General features: G+C 43.9%; 1 protein-coding gene across 3 annotated transcripts in view; it reads right to left on the reverse strand.

The window, feature by feature from the left end:
* phf14 (PHD finger protein 14) overlaps nucleotides 1–22,614 on the reverse strand; it is a 144,934-nt gene that overhangs the window by 18,120 nt on the left and 104,200 nt on the right. The window lies entirely within an intron of this gene.

Here is a 22,614-nt window from a genome sequence, read left to right on the forward strand (position 1 = left end):
CTATTGGCTTTATCACGTGGTGGCCTCTAGCTCGCACTGGAGCAGTTCACAGCTAAGTGTAAAGCAGCAGGAATGAGAACTAGCACTTATAAATCTGGGGCCATGGCCCTCAGCTAAAAAAGGGTGAAGTGCTCACTCCAGGTCAGGGATAATTTGCTGCACCAAGCAGAGGCGTTTAAGTATCTCAGGATTTCAGGTTTACGAGCCAGGGGAGAGGGGAGCAAGAGATTGACAGATGGATTAGGCTGGCATTTGCAATCAGTCAGAGACTGTTTGTTCCTTTGTTCATACTTACCTTTGTTTCTTTGTTTTGAGCCTTAGGTGTTAGGTATTTGGGATCATCACCATACCTGCCATCACCGGCCTTAACCAAGAGGAGGAGTTTTTTAAGGAAAGTTTTCTTTGTTTTTGTGTTTTTCGAGATTACGGACTAACTTATCAAGAGTTATCTTAGAGGGATTTATGTAAATGAGCTAATCAGTGGAGTAGTGAGCTTTATGTCTTTCTCATTTCCCTGAGGAGGAGCGGTGAGCTGTGCTGCCTAGGCCATATGCTTTTAGATTTTTATTATTATGAGTTAATCTGGGGATCTTAGGTTTAACTTTCATGTGTTATGGAGTTCACTGTAAATAAATTGGTCATATCTGGGGACCCAAAATATCTGCTGAGTCTGCTTACCTACCACCTTGCTTGATGGGGTGTCACTCATGAGGTAAAGCAGGTCATCTACTAATCGGAAGGTTGGTGGTTTGATCCCTGGCTGCTCCAGTCTGCATGCCAAATATTCTTGGGAAAAAAGTGCGTACAGTGGGTGTATAAAGCACTGTGAGCACTCTGGGAGAGTAGAGAAGCGCTATATAAGAATCAGCCCTTTTACAATTTTTGAGCCAAACTACGTTACAATTTTCAAAAATATGAGAGCTGCTGTGAATAAATCTGACATAACAACAAAAAATAAAAGACCAAATGTGATCAAACTAATCCATTTTATCTATGTCCATTAACTTTTTGCACAAATTGTCCTGCTTTGACTTACCCTTTAAAATACTAGACATGATCATCAAGTGGACCCAAAAGACCTTTGCAATACTTTGTGTTTAACATACAGTTGGTGTTCCTACTGGAGCAGTTACAGTTGCAGTTATAAAGCAATTGAAAGCACGTTAGTTAAAGCAAGTTAGTTCTGCATAAGAAAATCTCTGTTATTTCTTTTGTCATGTTAAGCTACTTCTTATAAATATTAACAATATGTAACTTATTAATACATTATTTTCATACCCCTGATAATATGTTTTTATCGTGAAAGATGGACCCGACCACACAGTTCACATTTTCAACATTCGGTTGTTGTCTCTACCACGCTCAGTTGCAGCTTTTCAGCTACAACCCCCACACACAACAACACACCTCAGGTCCTGGCACGTTTTGTACAGGCGAGGCGTGATGAGCTGATGGAATTCCGGTGTATCGGCCTCCCCTGAAGCCCCGCCACAATGTTCATCATGTTTGAGCATTAGCAGCATCAATAGTCTTCTGTAGTAATTAAATACAACTTTATTAAGAAGAAAGGCCTGTCCTGCTTCATAGTAGTTGTTGTTAGTTTTGCTGTTGTTGTGCTATACTATTAGCAACCTTATGAGCCACCTGCTGTGGATGATATTATAGTTATAGCTTATAAAAATTATAGAATTATAGAATCTATTTCTATTCTATTTGGTCTGTAATGGAAAATTTGTGTTTCACCTTATTGAAGCCCAGCTTACTATTGGTATGTAGTTTTCTTGAACAAAGAATGAGTGTGAATATTTGTAAACAAACTAATTGGAACTGTGTTCATCATCAGGTTGGTGCCTACGTGACTGTGAGGACTGAGCTCCCTACAGCTGAACAGACAAAGATTCCCACAAAGATTCCAACTTGTTGGCTACAAAGGAGCTGCTATTATTTTATCTTTTTGTCTATGCCAGTTCGTGCTGTATCAATCACTTTGCAGAGGTTTTAACTTTCTTTTAATAAATCTCAGAAAATCAGTTTGGTTTCATGTTGATTCAGGAAAACCTGGATTTAGACTCCATGAGTCTGAAAGAGTGCTTACCTTCAAACAAATTACTGAGTAGAAGAGTGCCTGGCAACTGAGAGCAGACAGTGACCACTGAAATCTCAATTGATAAAGAATCCAGAGTGGAGAGAATTTTTCAAGGACAAATAATTTGATTCAAGGAATTTGAAATTATTCTGTGCTTGGTAAGAGGGTCCACCATTCAGAGAAAAATTCTGTAAACACAGTTGGTTTGGGCTGATCGCCAGAGGGAAGATGCAAATCAACACTGTTAACCTGGGCTGAGGACAACCGGTAGAAGCAAATTATCACCGTTAGTTTGGGCTGATTACCACAAGCAGACACACGCTAATGGCATTATGGGTTACATAAGGGACAACTTACCGGGCCTGAATTCACAAACAGCCATTGGTTGATTAGTTGTGATTGAGAATCTACAGATTGGATGTCTGAGATTGAACTTGAGTACCACCAGGAACAAATATGGGGAGCTCAAAGTCCAAAACAGAAAGCCGACTCAAGAGGTATACCATAAAATAGTCCAAATGTCCAATTTATGAAAAACAAACATGGTGAAATATTGTAGCAATAAAATGTGCGGATAAATTAACTTTGATTTCTAAAAAATGGGTATTTCAGTATAAGATTAAATAATGCAAAAAAGGGGAAAAGGAAGATGAGGAGACATTAATTAAAAGAGAAGTAGTATGTGTCATTTAATACAGATTGAAATGATTATTATCTTGTGGCAGGACTGCAAGAATCAGAGAGGGAACATGTTAACAGGCAGGGATGAAAAATTATATTAATTAAATGCCTCAGTGTGTCAGTAGCAGGCAAACCAAGACCTGGATCAACCACGACCAACATCATCAGACCTACATCAAGGGTCAGGTTTGGCTAAATATTCCACAGCTTTACTGCCAGCCATCTTGAACTGTGAAAAACATGTTTCAACGACAAAAAAACCCTCTCCCTTAAGACACAATACAGTTCCAGAGCAACTGCAGTGACATCAAGAGTCAAAGGAGCTTGCAAAGAAAATCGTCTGGACTTCTTTAAGTTGCTTGAACAGAGGGACAAAAGGACCCCCTGATGATCTTCTAATCGCATGAGCCAAGGTGTGAAACTGGGTGTGGGTCCCAATCAGCCAGGGTTTCAGGTGAGCTCATTGTGAAACTGGGCCCCACCTTATCATGCGAATTCCTGAGATCAGATGGCCCAGGATGTGAGTGGGCGTTAAGGCGTCTGGGGAGGGATCTCAAAACTGGATTATAGATGGCAGACAGTTGGTGTCGTAAACCACCGCCTCTGTTCAAAGATGGTCGCTCACAGTGGACATAGATGGCTTCTTTCATTCCTCTTTGAAACCATCTGTCCAAATGTGAACATAGAAGAGCCACCTCCACAGGACAAGACTCAGCAGTCCATCTGCATCTTAAGGATAAAGGACACTCTTTCGAGGATGCCAATGTTCACATTTTGGACAGAGAGGACACAGGGGGTCCTTTTGTTCCTCTGTTCAAGCAACTTAAAGAAGTCCAGACGCTTTTCTTTGCAAGATCCTTTGACTACGATGACCTGGATGACTGAGAACCTTCACAGACACAGTGACATCAAGAGTCAACAGCAGGTGTCCAGACAATGGCATTGCCCTCAACCTTAAAAGGAGATCAGCAGCATATACAAACACCATCATGAAAGGAGAGATACCCTCCAAATTTAAAAGGTAGGAAGTTCACCTGCAATATATATATGTGAATGGACTTAGAAAGACTGTCTTTCTGAGAATTTGAGATTTTCCACACATGTAGTTAAAATGACATGGAAGAGACAGAAAAATAAGACAAAGCTGAAACAAACCTAACCACACCGCTGACAATGTACATGTCACAACCATAAAATACTGCAGAGCAGGGAGCAGCAGAGAAGTGGAGGGAGAAGAGAACATGAGGCTCTTTTTAGTGTGGTGACACATGAATAATTGGGTTAAGGATTGTCCTGAAAATAAGAAAACTGAGGCTAACTGACTCGGAGTGGAAGGTAAGAAAGAGAAGGGTCCTCAGCATCCTCAAGCGGTTATACAGGGCAAAATTATTGTTATAAAGAAATGAATGCCACAATTGGAAGACTAAAAGCACATAGAAGCCCTGGCATGGATGGTTTCACTGGTGAATGGTATAAGGCCTACAGGGAGAAATTAACTCCTAGACTAAAGGCAGTGTGTAACTGGGTCCTTAAATGAGGGGAGGTTACCTGCTCATGGAAAGAAGCGGCCATATCTGTTGTTCCAAAGGAGGGAAAAGATAAATTGAATTATAGACACTATCAACCAAGATCAGTATTAAACCTGGATTAATTTTAATAATCCATTAATTTATTAATCTTGACTAAACTGGGTTTATCAATCAGAGCCAGACCCAAGACAGAATTAGAAGGACTCTCCACGTCATACATCATATAAAAAGAATAATATTGAGGCAATGCTGATAGGTTTAGATGCAGAAAAAGTATTTGACTCTGTAAGATTGTCATTTCTCTATAAAGTTTTAAAGTTTGGATTTCATCAAATAGTCATTAAGACAATTCAATCAATCTGTAATAAACCAACAGCCAAAATGAAAATAAATGGCAGTCTATCGGAACCATTTACCCTTGAAAGATCATGCCGACAGGTCTGCCCCCCTGTTACCGATCTTATTTGCTCAGTTTGTTGAACCTCTTAGCCAGCACATAAAACAGGATAATCAAATTAGAGGAATCAATATACAGGGAGACTATAAGGAGCTGATGATATTTTTATCTACCTAAGCCAACCAAATGTATCCCTACCTAGAATCATGATGATAATAGAGGAATTTGGATCACTATCAGGCTATAAATATTAAAAAACACAAGTTGTGACCTTTAACTGTGGAGGGCCAGGAGTGACAAAATGAATTAATTAAATATACTGTTAAATCATTATTTAGATGCTTTATTAATGAATTAAATTGGAATTAATTAAATATTTCAATAATTAAATGTTCATTCAATTAATTTAAAACATTTATTATGTATTTATTTAGAATTTTATTTAATTAATGATACATTTAATAAATTAATTATTGACACAATTATGTATTTATTTAAGTCATTTTGGCACTTGTGGCCCTGCGGTTGTCTTCATGAATTTATTTTATCTGTCAGCCTCACCCATCAAAGTGTCCAATGTCACTGCAGGTAACATGTACGTGCAACATTTGTAGTGACAAATAAAGGCTCGTCATCAAGTCAGGGGGCGGGGTTAACACTGATTAAGTCAAAAACCATTGCTTTGGCCTGGTGGCCATTGTTTCAGTGCATGAAAGAACATGTAGGAGCTAACTGAACTGTGCTTTGAAAAACACTGGTTGTGTGTCACCAAATACACTTTTAATATTTTTTAGCCGGGAATGTAGTGGTTTATTCTTCAGATATCTGGTTGGTTTGTCGACCAGAGCCTATTTGTAAAAGTGCTTCGATGATTTTGGATATGTCTGCCCAGCCCAGTCTCACGGCAAAGGGTGTGATAGAACCGCTCGCCTCGCAAGCGCAGACAAAGTGTGGGTCCTGGTACACAACTGTCATAACCCCTGCTGGAGGTTGAACACTGACTGAATTTACTGAGGTTGTATCTATCAGGTCTTTATCTCCTGATGTTCGTATGTGTCATACTTGTTTCAGTCACCAATTCTGTATTAAATCTAGCATTAAAGGATGTTGAAGGAGGAGAGAGAGCAAATAAATCTGATTAACATGTTTGTGTTTTTTCCAATAATCAGTGTGACCTGTGTATACAAACGTAAACTTTAAAAAATTATTAAAAGAGATATCGTTGGTGTTTCTGTCATGTAGTAACTGTTAGGTTTAATTGCACAAAGCTTGTTCGACACTATGAAACACATACAGACTTCATGATGTTCGACTAATATTTTCATTGCAAATATTAATGATGAGGGTAAACAGGCAGTCCAGCTACTGTCTCAGAACCCTGTATACCATGGTGCGAGGTCAGCATATCCAGGATATCTTTTTGTCTCACTGACCCTAACGCTGGGACCAGGGTTTTCCAGCGTGGTCACATGAAAGTGTTGGCAGCATCAGATTAATCTAACGGTTATCTACAAACCTAATCCACGTGCCATATCGATATTCTTTTACAGAAAATGATCCTTATTAGTCCCAACTATTAAAGAGATGTGAAACTTGAGGCTATGTGACAGTCTAAAGGCTAATCACTTCCATCTATTCTGGTCCCGCCCCAAGTTACTTCATTCTGACAAGATATCCACAAATGTTTGGAAAAGATTTTTGGACCCAAATCCCTTTTGATTTCTTATATGTGTACGCAGGCCTGGAAATCCCAAACAGAACCACTCCAGCAGATAAATATCTACTGAGAATTATTATAATGTTATCTAAGAAAATCTTGACTAGGAAATGGCTCCAAACAGGCATACCAGGAATGCAAGAACAGTACAATACTGTCTATCAAATATTTGTCTGGGAGAGGCTTATTATGTCTTTGCGGCTTCAAAGACAAAAATTGAACAAACTCTGCTTCAAATGGACCCAGTATGTCATAAGTTGCTGGTGTACTTGGATTTTTCCACACAACCATTTCTAGGGTTTACAGAGACTGGTCTAAAAACAAAGAAAATATCCAATGAACAGCAGTTCTTTGGGCAAAAATGTCACATTGATGCCATAAGTCTAAGAAGAATAGCCACACTACTTTGAGCTCATAAAGAATAATCACTCATTACAACTAAGGTATGCAAAAGTGCAATTGTGAACACACAACACATCAAATCGTGAACCAGATGGGCTACAGCAGCAGAACACCACATCAGGTGACACTCTTGTTAGCTAAGAACATGAGATTGAAAGCAAAAATTTGAACAGACCGTCCAACATTTGCCAACAGAGAATTGGAAAAATAGTGCCTGGTCAGATGAGTCTCAGTTTCTGTCATTTGGACAACAGGGTCAAAGATCCTGATTTTCTTGGCAAACTTTGGGCCTCCTACTATGAACTGTGCATTGTTTAAACATAACAGCCGGTCTTAGCATATATTTTCTGATGGCTGCTTCCTGCAATATAATTATGGGTTAGATAACATAATCCCTAGTTCTTTAATAAGACTGGGGTGTTTCACTATGGGAATCTACTTGACACGACCAAATATAGAAGCTCCAATCTCACCACATCTGTCTGTGACACACCTGTTGAGCCATGATCAGGGGTCCAGCCCCTCATACTAACATGGTCAGCCAGCTCCCTCCATACTCATTCTAAGCACTTTTTTTTTCTGTGCTAATCGCAAAAAGTTGATTCTGTTCATTTGGACGTAGCAATTTCAGAGGGAGAACTGTTTGTAGAGCAGATGTTGTCCTTCACTGGAGCACCCAGTTTGTGCTCCAGTGGATGATGAGAATCAAACCTTAGATACTGATCCAAATGTGTTGGTTTACTGTGGACTGATGGAAATGTCACAGTCTAAGAAGACTAGCCTGTCAAGTTTAAATGCTCCCTGGTGTATCCTATGTGTTGGTTCACCGAGTTAATGTGGTCAGTGAATTGTGGTACATCCTGAGATTTGATTTTCACCCAGGTGTCATCCACATACCTGAACCAATGACTTGGTGATGTAGAGTTAGATAACAAAGCCAACTTTTCCACTTCTTCTATGTACGAGTGGGAAACAGTGGATGAAACTGGGGAACCCATGGCACACCAGTTCTGCATGTACTGCTGACCCTTGTATACAAAATAAGTGGAATGAAGACACGGTTCCAAGAGCAACAACCAATGATTAATGACCATTGGTCAGTAACAAGAGGATTTCCTTGCATGGATGATTGAGCATGCATCAATGCATCTAATATCTACCGTCTCAGGTTGACCTGAGACACTAAATTCAAGCACTGCCTGATGACTGTGGAACATCCAGCCTATAAAATGCATAGCCCAACTTGCTGCTGTACTGACACACCTCTGAACAAAATCCATGACGTGGCCATACCCATAGTAGAAAGAGCTCAGAGTCCCACCGAGGCCAGAGAGCTCTTACAGCTTTAGGCCAGAGATATGTCCTCAAATACACTTTAGTGAGTCCAGAGGTCAACTGCAAACAAGATGGGGTGAATGGATAAAGTATGTAACTCACTAACTTGCTTGGCAGTGGTTAAAGCCAACAGTAGAGTGGTTTCAAGTAGGAGAAACTTTAACTCCAGGATCAAGGGGTGGTGGGAGAGGATGTCTAAAGCGACCAACAGATCCTATAATGTAGGGTTGTCAAACTTAGAAAACACAGCACCTCAACTGCAAAGCACTTAAAAAGGATGTTTTTCAAAATACCACTCTTCAAAAACATGCAATAAAAAGAGACCAGGTGGACACAGCTCTTGCACTCTAAATGATGGCAATAACCTTCTGAGGCAGGACTGCAGTATTCAAATTACACCTTTTGATGGGAAATTTTGTTAAACCATTGCTCAACTTATGTCTGCATGAGAGGAGTTAATTAAGGTGTACCTGCAAGGGGACTTGTGAAACAGGACAAAACGTTGAGAAACAAACAAACTGAAGACAGGACAGTTGGGGTCGAGGTTATAAAGATAAGAACACTGGTTTCTCGGCATATATGCATGGGCAGTGGAAAGTTCAGCACATTTAAGTACTTGTAAAACTCTGTGCAATCACATTATAAATGAGGGCAAGACACTGTATGCCTTAGTCGTACTTTGTCCACTGCGTTGTACACTGGTGTGGACTCTGTACGTCTCCTTACTGCAAGTAAAACCTGTTGAAAATGTGTTTTTGTGTTTGTGAGACTCTGTGGCCATTGCTCAAGTGTTTTGATAAAAAATATTTTGACAACTTTCATGCACAAGTCCAGAGAGCAAACCAGCATGGGTGAGGATAATATATCTGCCTCCGTGCATGAGATAGAATGTCCCTGCTGATGAGTGGACACTGTTCATTCGCTTGGAACTGAATTATATTTGACACACAGCCACCCTCTCTACCTGTAAGATTAAGTCTAATCTAAAAGGAAAGTATTAAGTCTAACACTTTCCTTTTTGATGATGCATAAGGTTAGGGCTGAATCATGTGACCCTGATTCCTCCCACTGTTGCACTGCATTAGGCCTAGGCTGCTGAGGACTTCCCATGATGCACTCACTATACACCACTGCATTTAGTCAGTAGCTCTTATAATCTCTGGCTCTCTTCTATAATGTGTCTTTCGTCCTGTCTTCCTCTCTTCACCTTAGACCAGTCGCAGCAGATGACTGTAACTTTGAAGATGGTTCTGCTGCAGGTTTGTTCCTGTTAAAAGCTATTTTTCCTTCCCACTGTCGCCAAGTGCATGCTCTTGGAGGGGTAGTTTGATTGCTGGAGTTACATGTATCTTTGTATTATTGTGGGGTCATTATCTTGTAACTTAAAGACTGTTAAATAAATAAATAAAACTGAATGCTGTGATTGTAGCCATTCTGTGAAAGGTAATTGTGGCGTGGGCGTGACAGTGGAGCGGCAGTGTCTTTGTCCGAGAGAAAACAAAAACCACAGTGAAATCACATTCGGAAATAAAGTAGTGCTGTCCGTGTCCTGTCTATGTGTACCGAGTCCAACGTCACACTGGTGTCGAAACCCTGGCGCGATGTCCGATCCCCAGTCCGCTCCACCTGCTCCCCCGGCGGCTCAGCCGCCTGCCCAGCCGCCCGCCCAACTGCTGCAGATTGTGGGCCAAATGATGATGGACATGGTGGCGATGGCGGCTCGACAGGCTGCGACGCAGGACCAGCAGTTGGCGTTGCTTCGCCAGCAATTTGAGCAGCAGACCGCGGCTCTGGAGCAGCTGCTGGGGAATGCAGCCGCGCCGGCGCCCCTCCCCCTCTGCTGTCAGTGACATTGCACCGGATGAGGGAAGGGGAGGACCTGCTGGTGTTTACTGAGGCTTTCCAGGCCACGGCGTTGGCCTGCCGCTGGCCGGAGGAGGAATGGGCCACCCAGCTGCTGCCGCTTCTGTTGGGCGAGGCTCAGACGGCGGTGCTGAGCTTGCCCCCCAGATCGCGGGGGGTGTTCGAGGATGTATGCCGGGCGGTACTGGACCGTTTGGGTGTCTCCCCAGAGGATTACCGCCGTCAATTCCGAGCCAGCAGAATGATGGGAGGGGCTCGGCAGCTGGAGGATGCGGCAGCGAGGTGGCTGCGATCAGGCCCCTCGGCTGGGGAGGCTCGGTTGCTCAATCTGGTCGTCCTCGAGCAATTCGTGGGGGGCTCATTGGGTCCGCTGCCACCGCCCGGCAGATCTGACGGCGGCGGTTACGCTGGCAGAGGACCATCTTGCGGCCAACCCGGGACCCAGCCGAGAGAAGCCGCAGCGAAGCGACCGTGTTCTGGCGCCTAGCCTGCCGGTGGTGGCGACACAAAGGAGGGACGGCTGCCCTGTTGGAACGGAGCAGGCAGCGGGGTGGAGCCCCAGGAACCTGTTCCAGCCGCTGCTTCCAGCCGGAGCCACGGGGAGCCGCAAAGACGCTGGGGCCGGAATGCTGGAAGTGTGGTCGGCTGGGGCACCTGCGCCGGGAGTGTCCGCTCATAGAGTTGAGGTAGGTGTTCCGTGTTGTCAGTGCTCCAGTGCCCGCCCCCGGTCCAGGAGGGACTTACCGCGTGCCGGTAAGGTGTCAAGGGGGCATTCGCCATGCTTTGATGAACACGGGATGCACGCAGACCCTGGTCCACCAAAGTTTGGTTCGCCCCGGGGCGTTGTTGGAGGCTGACTGGGTGGAGGTTAAATGTGTGCACGGGGACATTCACTGATATCCCGTGGTGTCACTGGTGTTGAAATTTAAGGGCAAAAAACATAAAGTGAAGGCAGTGGTTAGTCCGCGCCTGTCACATCCCCTGATTTTCTGCACAGATTGGCCGGGGTTCCATACTTTATTGGGGCAGTATGCAGGAATGCGATTGCGGCTGGTAGACGCGTGTAATATCTGTGTGGCGTTCAGTGGTAATGCGGGGTCGCCCGACACTGACTCGGGGGGGCCTCCGGTAATGTGCCCCACGGGAGATTTCCCACTCGAGCAGTCTCGGACTGACACCCTACGCTCAGCCTATGACCAAGTGATGGAAATTGATGGTCAATGGGTGCACCCTGTGGCCAGGCCACGCGGACTTAACTGCACTTCCAATTGAAATACAATAGTAGCAAGTGAGCCGGGACACTCGCACTAACAAAATTCATACCGAGTTGCTGGTACCGCAAAGCCGCCGGGAAATGATTGTCCACGGCCGGACACATGCGATGTGAAAAAACTCTGGAGCTGATAATGGCCCGATTCTATTGGCATCTGGGCTGCATGCGCCGCTGGTGCTCGTCGTGTCCGGAGTGTCAGCTAGTTAGCCAGCCGGCCATCCCGAAGGCGCCTTAGCCCTCATGGAGGTCCTGTTTCACCGCATCGGTATGGACCTCATCGGGCCATTTCACCGGAGTGCACGCAGCTATCGCTTTGTATTAGTCCTGGTGGATTATGCGACAGGATACCCGGAAGCAATGCCACTGCGCACCATTTCCGTGAGAAGTCAGGCACTGTTTCAGGTCGTCTCCCGGGTTGGTATTCCGAAAGACATACTGATCGACCAGGGCACATCGTTCATGTCTCGCACACTGAGGGAACTGTACGGGTTATTGGGCATTAAGGCTGTTCGGACCAGCGTCTACCAACCGACGGGTTGGTGCAGTGGCTGAATAAAACCCTAAAGTCCATGATCCGTAAGTTCATTCACGAGGATGAACGCAATTGGGATCGCTGGTTAGACCCTCTGTTGTTCGCAGTGTGGGAGGTGCCCCAGGCCTCCACAGGATTTTCTCCCTTTGAACTGTTGTACAGCAGAAAGCTGTGGGGGGTGCTCAACCTGATTAAGGAAAGTGGGAGGAGGGTCCGAGCCCTGCAAAAAGTGAAGTTCAGTACGTGCTAGACCTGAGAGCAAAGCTGCACACACTGGGGAGACTCTCACGGGAGAATTTGCTCCAGGCCCAGCAGCGGCAGCAACGCCTGTACAACAGAGGGGTGAAAACTCGGGCAATTTTCACCGCGAGATGAAGTGCTTGTGTTATTTCCTTCTTCCAGCTCTAAATTACTCGTGGTCCTTGAACCTTTGTGGTCACACGGCGAGTGGGGGACGTTGATTATGAAATAGTATAGTCGGACAGGGGCAGCCACGCAGATTTACCACCTCAACCTCCTCAAAGCCTGGAGGGAGGCGGAGACCGCTTCTCTGGTGAGCCTGGTAAGGGAGAGAGACGAGTTGGGGCCGGAGGTGCCAAAATCTAACAACCCTGCCTCCCTCCATTGTAGTGACCATCTCACACAGGCCCAGAGGGCAGATATTGCTGCATTGCAACAGCTTTTTGCCGACGTGTTCTCCCCCCCTACCTGGCCTCATAGAGCACCATTTTGAAATGTAGCCTGGTGTGATGGAGCGTTCACGACCCTACAGGCTGCCGGAACATAAAAGACAAATTGTTCTCCGGGAATTGAAGGAAATGCTGAGGTTGGGCGTAATAGAAGAGTCACACAGTGCTTGGTGTAGCCCCATTGTTCTTGTGGTGAAGAAGGATGGGTCTATACGGTTCTGTGTCGATTATTGCAGAGTGAATGAGATGTCACGTTTTGATGCTTATCCCATGCCCTGGGTCGACGAGCTCCTGGTTGCCCGGTTGGGCACCGCTCGCTGGATTTAACCAAGGTCTACTGCCAGATTCCCTTGTCTGCAGAGTCCAAGGAAAAGACGGCCTTCTCCACTCCGTAAGTTACGCTTCCGTTTGGCTTGTTCGGGGCTCCTGCCACCTTTCAGCGCCTCATGGACCGGGTGCTGCGGCCCCCCGCTGCCTATGCTGCCGCCTATCTGGATGATGTCATCATCTGCAGTGACACGTGGGCGGAGCATGTGCGGCGTGTGGCTGCGGTGCTGGAGTCTCTGAGGCAGGCGGGGCCCACGGCGAACCCGAAGAAGTGTACGGTTGGACGGAGGGAGGTACAGTATTTGGGGTACCGCTTGGGGGGCGGGCATGTGTGGCCTCAAGTGGAGAAGACCGCAGCGATTGCATCCGGCCCAAGACGAAAAAGGAGATGAGACAATTTCTGGGGCTGGCCGGCTACTACCGGCAGTTCGTACCAGGGTTCGCGGACCTGACCAGCCCTTTAACTGATCTCACTCGCAAGGGTGCCTGAATCTGGTCCAGTGGACAAAGAGGTGCCAGGCGGCGTTTGTGCAGGTGAAACGGGCTCTCTGTGGAGAGCCGCTGCTGTTCACGCCTAACTTCTCCCTCCCTCCCTCCCTTTTTGTATGCAGACTGACGCCTCGAACAGGGGGCTGGGGGCCGTTTTGTCCCAACAGGTAGGGGGAGTTGACCAGCCGGAAGCTAACGGACCGCAAGTCACGGTACAGTACTGTGGAGAAGGAGCGCCTGGCGATCCGGTCGACTCCCTTCGCTACTACCTCCTGGGACGCCCATTCACCGTCTCCTCAGACCATGCCCCGCTGCAGTGGCTCCACCACATGAAGGATGCCAACGCCCAGATCACTCGGTGGTATCTGGCTCTGCAGCCCTTTAAGTTCAAGGTGATCCATAGGCCGGATGGGCCCCGACCTCAGTCGGGCGGTGGGGATGTGTGGCGTGGGTGTGGTCTCTGGCCAGCGGCAGAGGAGGGGTGACGCGGTGAGCTCCCGGGGCGGCGCGGTGGGGGGGGTGAACAGGTGTGCTGGGATGTGAGTGTGATTATGTCTCTTTATATGTTCACAGTGACAGTCGGAGAGGGAGAGAGCAGACGTGACAGTGGAGGGGGAGTATCTGTGTCCCAGTGAAAACAAAAACCACAGTGAAATCACATTCGGAAATAAAGTAGTGCTGTCATTACATCCGTGTCCTGTCTATGTGTACCAGGTCCAACGTCACAGTAATCATGGCCATTGATCAGTGGTCATGACAAGTTGCATATTAATGAACATGAAACTGACCTTATTAGTTAGTGGTGCTACTTTCGTTCTTTGCAAATATACTGTTTGTAAGGTTGGGGAAACCTGCAGCAGCTGAGACTGAATAAGCCACTTGGATGAGTGATGAAACATTTCTCCCAATGAAAACAGAATGTCCAAATCAATGGAATCAACTTTCTGGGATTTCCTGACCTGGATGATTGAGCATGCATTGAGACATCAACATAATAAACACTTACTTTGTTTAAATGTGCCATATAAGTAAACTCATATAAACTTTTGTAGAGAATTAGCTTTCTTTCTTCTGTGCCTATATAATGCTTGACCCCTGCAGGTTGTAGAAGTGCAGGTATGCGTGATCCCCTTAATTGAGGCAGTGACCAGTTTCCTGCCTCTGGGCAGTTAAGTTTTTATTTAACCTACTTTAACCTACTGCATATATCCTGTTGAGCTGTGTTTGACCTGGGTAGGTTTGCTACCCAGCAACGGGGTAATAAAGGGGTGCCTATATAAGCAAGGCCTAGATCCTTTGTTTGGTGAATTCCTCAGGACAACACCATGAGTGACTTTTACTGACTGAATTCCTCCAACACTTTCCTCCCAAGATAGACAACTGAATGATTTTGAAACCACTGAGGAATCATAACAGTCTTTGGCTTAAGTTAAAGTCAAATTTAAGACAAAAATATACCTAATATATGATTGGTTTGATAAGTGGAAATTTAAAACTCTGAAGTTCATTGTGCATATTTATGGAAAGAACATATTGTTTCTGAGTCCACAGTGCCATTAGAATATAGCATCATTTCTTTGGAGCCATCAGGGACATGAGGGAATGCTACCTTAATGAAGACTGTGTGCTGTTTCTCAGTGTCTACTATATTGTTTACAGACATACAATACTAAGGGCTCTAAAAAGTGGCCTCATTTATGCTTTCTAGCATGAAGGTTATTAGAATAGAATAAGGTCCAGAGAATTGTACTGCCTGGGCCACCAGGGAACTTGACAACAATTACACACTTCTGTTTACTCCACAAATTGGCCTCAGAGAGGGGCATGGGCATCTGTAGCGCCTAGTTAAAGTGATTGAAGTGACCCCAAACCATTGATTTTTTCCTTTGTCTTCAGCATCAAGCCTGGCCACCCTTGATCATGCGTCTGTACTCTGAGCAGGCTAGTTTAGCAGTCATTTCTTGCTTTTAGATCACATTAAACTGTGGTTAAACTTCAGCTGCTTCAAAGACACAACAATTACTGATGATGTTATCAGACCTTAAAAAAATATTCTTGAGTAAAAGCCTCAAGTGTTTTTAACTGCACTTCTGTCATAACATTAGAATTAAGCTTGAATACAGATAAGAAAACATGGAGAACCACAAATTCAAATCACACTCAAAGACTGATCTTCATTTCATAAATGCATCCACGATAGTGATCACCTGAAAATTCTTTCAGAAAATAAAACATGGTAATTGTTAGATTTTTCCAGTAAGACACCCATTGAAAGAAGAACTGACGAAAAAACTCTTCCTAAAGCCTCTGTCTAAATACCAGACCAGCTGATGAGTAATGATGCCTATTTTTCTTTCAATTTACTTTATATAGTAAAATCACCAGAGTGTAACACTTCATTAAGTTAATTAGGGTAACTTAATTATAGTCTTTCATGGGTCAACCATGAAGCTTCTGATTGATGGCACAGCCTGTAAAGGTAATCTTCTTGTGAATTGAAAAAAAATTTCATTAGCTATAAGAAAAACGCATCAAAAAATTCTGAACGCTTAAGGCACACTAAGCATATAAACAGCCAGTAGTCCAAATCAGCAAACACTAGCATTAAATACCTAACTGCTATATTGCCATAAAGAGCAGGATACTCTTGAGGTCATAACAGAACTTCAAATACAAATTATTTACTAAGCAGTAGGAGGCCATTGGCTGTGGAGGAAGTGAAGAAAATGAAACTTTTAGGCTATAATTTCAGCAGTTGCAATCCTTTTGATGAAAACAAGACTAAGTGCAGCAAAAGGAGTGCATCCCACACAAGTTCACAGTTGAGTACTTTAAACACTGTCTGAAGAACTTTAAGAGCTTTTGGCAATTCAAACCTTTTATCCAAATCTTATGGTCTGATTCACCACATTACGGAGTATGCCAAGCAGTGCTGCAAGGGTGTAAATAAAGTCTTAAACAAGTGCCCCTTTGGCATGGTAACAGGGTTGAATTGAACACCATCCGTATATTATGAGTAGACTGTCCCTTTATTACTGAAATCAATTTTGTGAGCGCCTGGGGCATTAGCAGGACGAATGTAGGCTTGGTCAGAGTGAGGTTTATCTAAGCTAAGCAGGCTGAGAAAAACACAGCATCTATAATATCCTCAAGGCTATCCAACAAAGCCTTTTTTCCCCCTGTTGCACAACAGAAACATGTGTGCAATGGCACCAGCAGTGTTCCAGTAACACTCTAAACCAGGAGCTGTAATTACTATAACTTTAAAATAATTTATCAACACCAAGCAAATCAAAGGGACATATCAACAAAAAAGATGTTGGTTACAAATCAGAATGAAACTTATTTTCTGTGACCTTGAGCAAGAAACAAAGAAAAACTCTTACAGTAACAAAAAGACTAATCTCACAGTTTGTTTATGGAAGAAATGATAGCACCAATATTAACTTTGTTGTACAAGTGTAGACAAAGTCCTTTCTAACAAATAAAAACACATACAAGACTGAGATTTTTAGAAAGAAAGTTAGAAAGACAATTCTTTGTATGATAAAACTATTTTACCAGCAATGTACAGTAGTATGAAAAAGACTTTTCCTCTTTCCTGATTTCCTATTTTGTATAGGTTTGTCACACATAGATATTTCAGTCAGAGTCAGATAGACTTTATTCATCCCCAAAGGGCAATTAAGATAGATACCTTGCCAACCATACATACAATACACAAACATCATATTGCGGAGATGGGTCAGGCTAGGTAGCACTGGCCGGTCAACCGCACGAGCAGCGACCCGGAACCGAAACAATGGAAAATGCATGATAGATCATCGATATCTATTATGGGGGGAAAAAAATCCAAACCTACATGGTAGAGCAGGGCGATATGGCCAAAAATATTTATCACGATATATATTTGAAAATTGCGATAACAATATAACTGACGATATAATTGATGCAAGACAAAATACAAAATGCAACTCCACAACTTTAATAGCGCAAAGAACCCATCCATTTATTTTCACTTAAACAAGCAGCTGTTTTTTATGTGCATTAAAGCTAAATTTAACAGTGCAAATTCCTTGCTGAAAGTTTAACCAAAAGGCATTTCCAGTAGAAATGGGCTGACATATCCTCAGCATAACCATGTATATAATATCCACTGAAGTTAAAAAGAGGTGCTCTGCAACATTAAACTGCCGTGTGCCAAATAAAAAAGTCAAATACGCATTTTTCAGACCATAAGGTGCACGGTATTATAAGGCACATTAAGCGAAACAAAGCAGTCAGATAAATCAAACTTTATTCAACTCATTCTTCTTGCTTCCTCCACTTCTGTACCATTGATTCATTAATGCTGTATTTTATCACAGCTGATCTATTCCCATGTTGTCACAGTATTTAATTTAGTCCGAGAAATACAGTAATAATGACGGCCCGCTTGCATGTTCTACAAAAAAAATGTGCTTTAGTGGGTATCTGATGGACAAACACCAAACCAGTGCCACACCACTGAAGTTGCACCATTTTCACAAACCAATTCTGGTTCATCCGTTTCATTCAACAACCTGCTTTCTCCCTTCTCATTCTCCGTTGCCGCTTTTTCGGCCATGTGCGTATGAAAACAAATGCACTGCGCATGCGCATTTTACCCATATTCTAGCACGATATTTTATTTTCTTATCGTTGCCTAACATTATACCGGTATTACCGTGAACGGTATAATATGGCCCAGCCCTACTACATGGCCCTGTGCAGTTCCTCTAGCCACACCCAAGCCTGCTTACTGCCACACCTGTTCTCAATCAAGAAATCACTTAAATAGGACCTGCCTGACAAAGTTGCGTAGACTAAAAGATTCTCAAAAGCCAGACATCATGTCACAATTCAAGAAAATTCAGGAATAAATGAGAAACAAAGTAAATAAGATTTCACAGTATGGAAAAGGTTATAAAGCCATTTCTAAAGCCGTGTGACTCCAGTGAACCACAGTGAGAGCCATTATCCACAAATGGCAAAAACATAGAACAATGGTGAACCTTCCCAGGTGTGGCCAGCTGAACAAAATTACCCCAAGAGCGCAGCGACGACTCATCCACGAGTTCACAAAAGGCCTCAGAACACCATCCAAAGAACTGCAGGCCTCTGTCGCCTCAGTCAGTGTTCATGACTCCACCATAAGAAAGAGACTGGGCAAAAATGGCCTGCATAGCAGAGTCTCAAGATGAAAACCATTCCAGCCGGACTTTATTCAGACGATGCACTCAATGACTATAACGGATGGACCATGGTGGGGTATTCCAACCCATTTATTCACAAGTTACCACAGACATATCGTAAGAGCTGTTCGCCTTCCAGCTAGATGCTAATTTAAAGATGGATGGAAAACCATAACTTTCTCATTAACGTTTTCTGGTGAGCAAACAGTAGCAGCTCGATCTTCCTTCCCGGATGTTGCCCGTTCCGAATTTCAAAATAAGAGTCTAATGAACATTATAAGGTATAATTCGTTCAGGGATATATGAAAGGAATAATTGGAATAACATCAAATAGAACAAGTAATCTGGGTCATTTACACTCCCACCAAATCATTAGTATTCCAAATATCATAACTTCATAAACATAGGAAGAGAGAACACAAATGATTTCCTAATACAAAGAATGACCAACCAACAGAAGCCTAGTATGCAAGGAATGAACTAGTCATTTTCCAACAATAAGACTAGTTTTTGAACTGGCCGTTCAAGCACTGACCGCTTGGTGAGACGTTCACCATTTTTTCCAGGTTTCCTGTCCCCTAGACATAGCTTTACTCTCCTAACCAGTCCATCTCTGTCCATTGTAGTTTCTACGACTCTGCCCAACCTCCATTCATTTCTGGGCAAGTCTTCATCCTTCATTATGACTATATCCCCGATCTGCAGGTTTCTCTTTGGGGTTTGCCAGCGTTGTCTGAAGGCAATGTTGGCCAAATACTCTTTCTGCCAATGGCTCCAGAACTGCTCGGCCAAATATTGTAAGTGGCACCATGTCTTTCTCACATAAATATCTTCCCTTATGAACTTGCTGGGGGGAGGAAGGGCAATGGTAGGCTTCAGGGTAAGTAAGTGGTTTGGTGTCAGTGGCTCACGACTGTTGGGATCGTGTAGGTTTTCGACAGTGAGAGGACGACTGTTAACTATCGTCATTGCTTCATAGAAGAATGCTTGGAGGGAAGCATCAGGTAGGTTTTTAGGTGAGAGTGCAAGGGTCGCGTTGAGAACACTCCTGACTGTTCTAATTTGACGCTCCCACACTCCACCAACATGACTTGAACCAGCAGCATTTAGGATGAAGTCACACTGCTTTTTAGAAAGGAAGTTAGTCAGTTTATCACCATCTAGTTCCATGAGGGCTTCCTGCAGTTCATTCTTGGCTCCTAAGAAATTACTGCCTTGGTCAGATTTGATCTGGCGCACGGCTCCAGTTATAGCAATGAAGCAGCGCAGTCCAATTATGAATGTGTCTGTAGATAGGTCCTCCAGCATTTCAATAATAGGAGAAGCAGGTGAAAAGGAGACTGTATCGTTTTCGCACACTACGTCCTTGCTTGCTATAGAAGGGTCCAAAGCAATCCATTCCACAGTAGGTAAAGGGTGGAGATGAATTTACTCGCTCTGGAGGGAAATTGGCCATTTTCTGTTCTTCTGTCCGTCTCTGAAGCTTTCGACAAACTACACAATGGCGAAGATAAGATGCAACCGTCCTACCAATTCCTGATATCCAGTAACCCCTTGTCCTGATCATACTGAGAGTCATCCCCTTTCCTTGATGCTTGACTTCTTCATGACAGTATGCTATGATCATCCTTGTAACATGATGTTTCTTTGGAATGATGGTAGGGTGTTTGACTGAGAGAGGAAGACTTGAATCACAGAGTCTACCTCCAACCTTAATCACACCATCGCTGTCCAAGAAGGGGTTGAGGTGATGTAGCTTGTTATGAGGTGGCAGCTGACAACCTTTCTTCAAAAGCTGCACTTCCTCCGAGTATGTTTGTCTCTGCAGATTTTGATAATGAGGCACTCTGCTTCTTCTCTTTCCTGCACTGCAGAGAGACCATTTGACTTATCCTTGTTGATTCTTCGAAGAATGCCAGCCACTGCACAAATGGCACAAGTCCAGGACGAGAACTTTGTCAGCCAATAGGTAAGAAAATCTTGTTCTACGGTTTCCGTGTTTAGAGTCCGTGTTTCCTTAACTTCTGGATCTCCGACTGACAGTTCCCGGAGCCACCTCTTCCGAGAGGTCAATTCCCCTTTACCATAGAAATGCAGGGCCGGTAAACCAGTTCGATGATATTAGCTCATTGACAAAACAACCTCTAGAAGCACGATCCAAAGGATTCTGGCCGGTAGGGACGCATCTCCATTGCCTTTGATGCATGTAGAGATGTATCTTCTGGATACGGATGGCTACAAACATGTGAAAACGTCGAGCCTCGTTATTGGTGTGCCCTAGTACAACTTTTGAATCAGTCCAAAAATGCTCTTCAATGTCCGCATATCCAAATTCTTCCTTCAAAACATTGCTGGTTTTCATAGAGATGACTGCAGCCCTCAACTCTTATCTTGGGATTGTGGTGACCTTTGTTGGGCCACACGAGATTTGGCCATGACTAGTGCACAGAGAATGTCTCCTTCTTCATTGCTAAGCCTCAGATATGAACACTGTCCATAACCGGTTGGACGGTGATGTAACTCATGTTTGATAACCTTTTCGAAATCTGCTGGTGCGGAACTTCGGGGTATATTTATTTCTCCAAGTTGTTGAGGTCATTTTTCCATTTTTCCCACCATGGGCAAAGTTCATTGGTTAGAGGGTCATCCCAACCTGTTCCATGACAGCACATCTGCTGCAGCACTTCCTTTCCAATGAGCAAAAAGGGGGCTACGAGACCCAAGGGATTGTACAGGGATGCAACAATGGACAATATGCCTCGACGCGTTGCGGGCTGTTCCTTAAGATTGGTGCTGATCTTCAGGCAGTCTGATTCAACCACCCAGGGCACAAAGTCTTCTGGCTTCTTCTGCCAACTTAATAGCCTTCTCTGAGCTGTCTGTACTTATGACTCCATCGTCAACATAGAAATTTCTCAGAATGAACTGAGAGCTTAATGGGTATCGGTCTTTATTTTCTGTTGCCAAATGCTTCAATCCGTAGTTCACACAACCAAGCGATGAGGCTGCGCCAAAGATATGCACCCTCATCTTGGGGCTGTGCACCGAGATCTCCTTTCTTCCACCAAAGAAGCGCAGGTAATACTGGTCCGACTTCCTCACATGAAATTGGTGAAACATTTTCTCTATGTTGCACATCAATGCAGTGGAGTGCAACCGGAAGCGAAAGAGTACGATGTTGAGATTGTTCATCAGGTCAGGATCAGTGAGCAGAAGATCGTCCAGACTGGTTCCCTGGTACTTGGCAGAGCAGTCGAACACCACACACAGTTTGCCCGGCTTCTTGTCATGGAATACACCGTGATGAGGTATGTACCATTTTTCGCCCTCCTTCCCATTATCGTGGACTTCCTCTGCATCACCCTTTTTTATGACCTCCTCCATGAACTTGACATACTGTTATGTTGCTTTTGCTTAGCAACATAAAGGTCTTGATGATTCCCAAGACTTCTGGGAAAATACTACGTGGACTGACAAGGCACAAGTTAGACTTTTGGCATTAAAGTAACACAGCATTTCAGAAAAGGAACATCATGCCAACAGTAAAATATGGTGACGGTAGTGTGATGGTGTGGGGCTGTTTTGCTGCCCAAGACCTAAAAGAATTTCTGTAGTAAATGGAACCACAAATTCTGGCATCTCCCAAAATGTCCTGAAGAGAACGTAGGCCATCTGTTTGTGACCTCAAGCTGAAGTGCACTTGAGTTTTGCAACAGGAAAATGACCTAAAAAACACCAGAAAGTCCACCTCTGAATGGCTTAAGAAAAACAAAATAAAGACTTTGGAGTGGCCTAGTCAAAGGAGATCTGCAAATTGTTAATAGTTTGTTTTAACACCCAAAGAAATATTTTTAACACTGAGGCAAGGACAGTAAACAATGGCAATGGCCCAGTCAAAGTCTAGACCTCAACTTGATTAAAATGCTGTGGAAGGAAATTATCACAGCTGCGAATGCCCTCAAACATCAATGTTGTAAAGAACAGTGTAGCAAAATTTCTCTACAACAATGTAAGACGCTGATAAAGCCATACAGAAAATACTTATTGCTAGTAAAGGTGGTTCCACATACTATTGCATCAT

Source organism: Haplochromis burtoni, unplaced genomic scaffold (genome assembly GCF_018398535.1).
Source record: "Haplochromis burtoni strain Fernald_Lab_line unplaced genomic scaffold, NCSU_Asbu1 Contig_366, whole genome shotgun sequence".
Classification (NCBI taxonomy): Eukaryota; Metazoa; Chordata; class Actinopteri; order Cichliformes; family Cichlidae; genus Haplochromis; species Haplochromis burtoni.